At 35.4% G+C, this 5,998-nt stretch overlaps 1 non-coding gene across 1 annotated transcript; it reads right to left on the bottom strand.

Moving 5' to 3' along the window:
- Nucleotides 1–3,337: 3,337 nt before the first annotated feature.
- LOC133032838 (small nucleolar RNA R71) lies at nucleotides 3,338–3,444 on the bottom strand. Its single transcript, XR_009685427.1, has one exon. It is a non-coding gene; the product is annotated as a small nucleolar RNA R71 (small nucleolar RNA).
- Between the last annotated feature and the right edge of the window lie 2,554 nt (nucleotides 3,445–5,998).

Raw genomic sequence — 5,998 nt, 5'->3', positions numbered from 1 at the left:
ATTTTGATAATTTTCCCTTATTTTCTCAAAAATGCCACTTTTCCAATTCTAACCAATTAAATGCTAAAACTAATTATTTAATAATTAAAATTAATTATCAAATAAAATTGTCATTTAATATATTTATTAATTAGACTTAATAAAGTCTTTTAATTAATAAATAAGTCCTAGACTCTCTTTTCTTCACAATTAGCCCTTACTTAGTGAAAAATTCATAAACTAGACATAGTCTAATTTTAGAATTATAATTGATTAATTAAAATCAATTATCTGAGTCTTACAAGCAGTATGGTCTCAACTAGTATGGGGACCATCGGCCTATACAACCGAGCTTCCAATAAGTCGAACTAGAATTTACTAAGTAAATTCCCTAACTTATTAATTCCTTGTTGCATCCACTCATAGAACTTGGAATTGCACTCTCAGTCATATAGAACGCTCTATATGTTCCACGATATAGATACGCTATCAACATTTAGCCATCGTTCTAATCTTAATAATCAAAGATCCTCTATAGATGATTTACACCGAGTAGGGATAAATTTACCGTTTCACTCCTCAATGTATTTTATCCTTAAAACGCTTAACTTCCTGTAAATGATATTTTAGTGAATATAATCACTAAAATAAGAGCTCTTCCATTTACCTCTATTTAGCCAAGCTCGAAGGAAATCATCGTTTCACTTCTATGTCCTGATAGAAGCTATAGATTCCATATCTATGTTTAGCGCTCCCACTCAATCATACTACCATGTTCCCAAAATTTATGTATTACCCTGACCAGAAAGTACGCTTAACTAACAAATCAAAGAACATGAATAGCACTCTTGAGATCGAACCTAAGCATATCAGGATTAAGATCTTTTGATCTAAGATCAACTAGTGATATTGACTTAGAAAGATACAACGGTAAGATTATAATATCTTAACCAAGATCAATATCGGTCCCAGTCCAATGTATACTCCATACATTCGAAACTAGCATACTTTGCTAATGTTCTGGAAAAAACATAACACTTATTCAAAGTGTAAGTACACGTCATCGATGATTATCACATCAGTGTAAATCCAATGCACTGATGAAACAGGGACTTTGTCTTTTGAAGCATATAATCACAATCACATTCCACTGTGTTGACATCACAGTAATTATAAATGACTATATGTTCTGGACTTAACAGATTTTGTATATATTAAACCATAAACATGAAAACTACATGTAAACATAAATGACTTCTAATCTTTCATTGATAACGAATCAGATTAGATTGAAATGAGTTTTATTTAAGGCATAAAATCCCAACATTTAGGACCCTTTTTCCATGGGTTTTTGATGGTTTTTGTTGATTAATAATTATCTATTTTTTATTTTGCTTTTTCTTTATTATAGAGGCTGTTAGGTTACATTTAGCCTATGTTTCGGGTCTAATAGTTAAGAATTTTCTCAGTTATTGGTGTCTTTTGGAGCGGTTTTACGCTTGATTTTCCTTGTTTCAAGTTCCCGGGGCATTAAAGTTCAAATTCAGTCAATTGACGAAAAGACAGGACAAACTAGTGAAAAATCAGCCAAAGCTGCTAAAAGGGAGTCAGTAGTCGCGACCAGAAGGAAGCCTAGTCGTGACCCTTTTATCTGGTCGCGACCATGGTCGCGACTAGGGGGATTTGGCAGAAACTCCAGTTTTCGAGTTTTGCCTGTGGTCGCGACCACCCATTAAGTTGGTCGCGACCAGGTACGGAAATCGAGATTTTTGACCTAATTCATATTTTTCCAATTACAGGCACACATTTCATTCCTATATATGGAACAGGACTCAGAAGGCCAAAGCAAGCAAGAACAGGCCTGAAAAGTGAATGAAAGAGCAGAGGAAGTGATCTTGAAGACCCCGAGCGATATCTCCATCTAGTTTCTTTCTTTTACCCTCTACTTATCTTTTATGTCTAGTTTTGTTTCAGAATTAATCATGGATGTTTTTATTATTGTTATGACCTAAATTTCCCATTTAGGGAGGATAATGAATGTTGTTTAAAGTTTTGCCTAGTTAATGAATAATTTCCATTCCTCCATCTTGATTGTGAAATTATCTATATTTGTGTTTAATTCCATGTGTAAGCTTGATCACCTTCTACATGTTCTATGATCTCAATTCAAAATCTGAAAAGTGAGAATTGAGAATGCTAAAATTGGATAATCGAGGTTCGATGTGAAACGAGAGTATTTGCATGACTTATGTGACACTTAGATTATTACTTAATGCTGATTACATGTTAGTTTAATTAAGAGATTAATTAGAGAACATGTGGTTAGAACCTAAAAGATCTGAAAAGAGTTAGGTTAATTTATAATTTGTCATTCACATCAAGAAAAGGATAGCAATTAGGCATTAACAATTGGGTAAACAAACAGCAGGATTCTCCTCCCTATTTTCTCATCTTGATTAATATTCACTTGTTTCTTGAATTACTTTTATTCTTTTTAAATCTTTAAAAGTATTGATTTGCCAAATAGAATCATAAGTATAATTTAGTGGTAATTAATCCAATTCCCTGTGATTCGACCTCACTTACGTGAGTTTACTACTTGATTGTGTGCACTTGCGTATTGTTTTACAATTTTCGTAACAAGTTTTTGGCGCCGTTGCCGGGGAATTGTATAAAGATTAATATTACATAAAATTATACTAACTTCTACTTTGGTCTATTTCTCTTGCTAAATTTCTAATCTGTTTCTTGCAATATTGTCTTTATCTATTTCAGGGATTTTAAGTGTATGCGTCGTCAAGGTCAATGAGTCATATTGCTCGTTGATCCTGAAATTGAGAAGACTTGTAGGAGAAACAGAAGGAACAAAACGCAAGAGAGAGTTTTAGCACCTGCTAAAATACCAGAAATCATGGCTGATAATGTCAATGGCGGTAACAATGGAGGCAACAACGGTAATAACGGTGGTGCCATTGAAGATCAAGAAAATGGTCGTAGTCTGAGGGACTATATTCTTCCAACTTTGACGGGGGTTCAGTCTTGTATAAGACCACCCGCCGTAGATGCCAACAACTTTGAAATAAAGCCTGCCATACTCCAAATGGTGAAATCCTCAGTTCAGTTCGGTGGACTCCCCTATGAAGACCCCAATCTGCACTTGTCAAATTTCATGGAGTTATGTCAGACCTTCAAAGTAAATGGAGTCAGTGATTATGCAATCCGCTTGAGACTTTTCCCATTCTCGCTGAGAGAGCGAGCTAAGAGTTGGTTGATCTCCTTGCCACCAAACTCTATTGCAACATGGACTGATTTGGCGACAAAGTTCATGTCCAAGTTTTTTCCTCCAGCAAAAGCTGCCAAGCTGAAAGGTGAAATTAATAATTTTTGTCAACTAGACAATAAATCTCTCTATGAGGCTTGGGAGAGGTTCAAGGATCTCATCAAAAAATGTCCACATAATGGGATCAAAAAGTGGATGTTGGTTCATAATTTCTACAATGGGCTGATCGGTAATACCAGAACAATTATAGATGCTGCAGCTGGTCGGGCATTTATGCAAAAAAGTGCAAACGAGGCTTATGATCTGCTCGAAGAAATGGCTATGAACAACCAACAATGGCCAACTGAAAAAAGCCAAACGAAGAAAGTTGCTGGTATGCACGAGGTAGACGCCATCACCAAGTTGACAGCCCAAGTGGAGGTCCTGACGAAGTTGATGACTGCTCAGGTGAAACAGGCTCAAGTTACTTGTGAGCTATGTGGGGGCCCTCCCACATATGACACATGCCCGGTGGATGTGAACAGTTTGCCAATGGATCAAGCAAAGGCCATTGGGAACTATTCTCAAAACAATAATTATGGGCACAACCAACAGGGGTTCTACAAGCAGAGAAATCAGCCCCAACAAAACCAACATCAGCTGCAACAACAAAGTCCTAGTGGAAGATTAAATATCCAAGCTGACTTATTGCTCCAATTCATGATGGAGACTAAAGCCTCTATTAATACTCTAGAAACTCAGATGGAACAATTGGCTACTCAAGTGGCAAAACAAGCTCAAGGAAATTCACCTAGCACTAGTGAGGCAAAAGGAAAAGAGCAATGTCAAGAAATTTCCTTGAGGAGTGGAAAGAGTTATGAGACCTAGTGGCAAGCAACCAGTTGAAGATGTGGTTCAGGATCAACAGCCACAGACACAGGCACCAAAGGAAAAGAACACTACTGAGGGTCTTGCACCGAAAGAAGTGTCGCCTCCGATCAGCATAGATCTGTTGGGTTTTATGCCCTAAATAAAACTCATTTCATATAATCAGATTTACTTATTAATAAAGATCAGAAATAACATTTTATGTTGCATGGTTCACATGATTTATTTCATGATTATAGGTATATAATGTATGAATTCTTTTTAAGTCCAGAACATATGAGTTGGTTAAAGATTATAGTGTTGTCAGCACAGTGGAATATAATCTTTATTATATGTTCAAAAGTTTATTCCCTGATTTGTCAGAACACTGGATTTAGACTGACATGGTATAATCAGTGATAGGTATTCTTACACCTTGGAAAAGTGTTATGTCCTTCCCAGGACATTGGCAAAGTTTACCAGTATCGGATGTATGGAGTATACATCGGAAGGGACCGATATTGAACTTTGATTAGATATGTTAAAATTTATCGTAATATCTGTTCAATTCAATATCACCTGTTGATCCTAGATCACATGATCGAAATCCTGATATGGTTAGGTTCAATCTCAAGAGTGTTATTCGTGTTCTTTGATTTGTTAGTTAAGCCTAGTTTTGTGTCAGGGTGATACGTACATTTTGGGAACACGGTAATGCAATTGAGTGGGAGCGCTAACATAAATATGGAATCTATAGCTTCTATTTGGCAAATAGAAGTAAAGGATGATTTCCTTCGAGCTTAACCAAACGAAGATAAATGGTGGAGATCTCATTTCACTTAGGTGAAATATCATTTATACAGGGTTAAGTGTTTTAAGGATAAAATACATTGTAGGGTGTTACGGTAATTTAATCCCTGTACAGTGTAAATCATCTATATAGAGGATCATTGATCACATTAGGGTTATAACAATGGATAACTAATGACGTGTCTATATCGTGGAACATATAGAGCGTTTCTATATGACTGAGAGTGCAATTCCAAGTTCTAAGTGTGGATTCAATGAGGAATTAATAAGTTAGGGAATTTACTTGGTAAATTCGGTTCGACTTATTGGAAGCTCGGTTATATAGACCCATGGTCCCCATACTAGTTGAGACCATACTGCTTGTAAGACTCAGTTAATTGATTTTAATTAATCAACTATAATTCTAAAAGTTAGACTATGTCTACTTTATGAATTCTCACAGTTTAAGGATGAAATCGTAAAGAAAAGGGTTTCTAGGTTTAATTATTAATTAAGAGACTTTGTATGTCTAATTAATAATTATTTTAAATGACAATATTATTTAATAATCTATTTTAGTTATTAAATAATTAGTTTTGGCATTTAAATGATTAGAATTGGAAAATTGGCATTTTTGGAGAAATTGAAATAAAATTGAGGAAACTGCAAAATCCAAGTGAAGCCCATATCACCCTATGGTCGGCACCTCTTTGCTTGTTTCCCAATTATTATTTTCAATTTTAATTGCCATGTAATTGCTAATCAAAGCCTAGCTATAATAGGAAAGTGGTGGATCACACTAAATAAGGCAGTTAATCAATTACACAGTAAAAGAGGAAACTGTTTATTTGGAAAGTTGTGCTCTCCCTTTTCCCTATATAAAGCAACCTTGTTCTCTTCTCTTGTGTAATGCATAAGCCACGAAATTCAACAGAGAAAATGAGAGAAAATTTCGAAATCCTTAAGTGATGAGTAGTGCCCACACACATCAAGTGGTATCTCAATCATAGTATGGAAGACTATGGAATTTCTGCATCAAAGAAGGAGAAAAGAAGATCCAGGTTCAGATCTTGGTGATGCTCTGCTACAGAAAGGAATCAAGGG

This window comes from Cannabis sativa, chromosome X (assembly GCF_029168945.1).
Source record: "Cannabis sativa cultivar Pink pepper isolate KNU-18-1 chromosome X, ASM2916894v1, whole genome shotgun sequence".
Classification (NCBI taxonomy): domain Eukaryota; kingdom Viridiplantae; phylum Streptophyta; class Magnoliopsida; order Rosales; family Cannabaceae; genus Cannabis; species Cannabis sativa.
The sequence above is the reverse complement of the archived record's forward strand: the minus strand, read 5'-3'. Positions and strand labels throughout refer to the sequence as shown.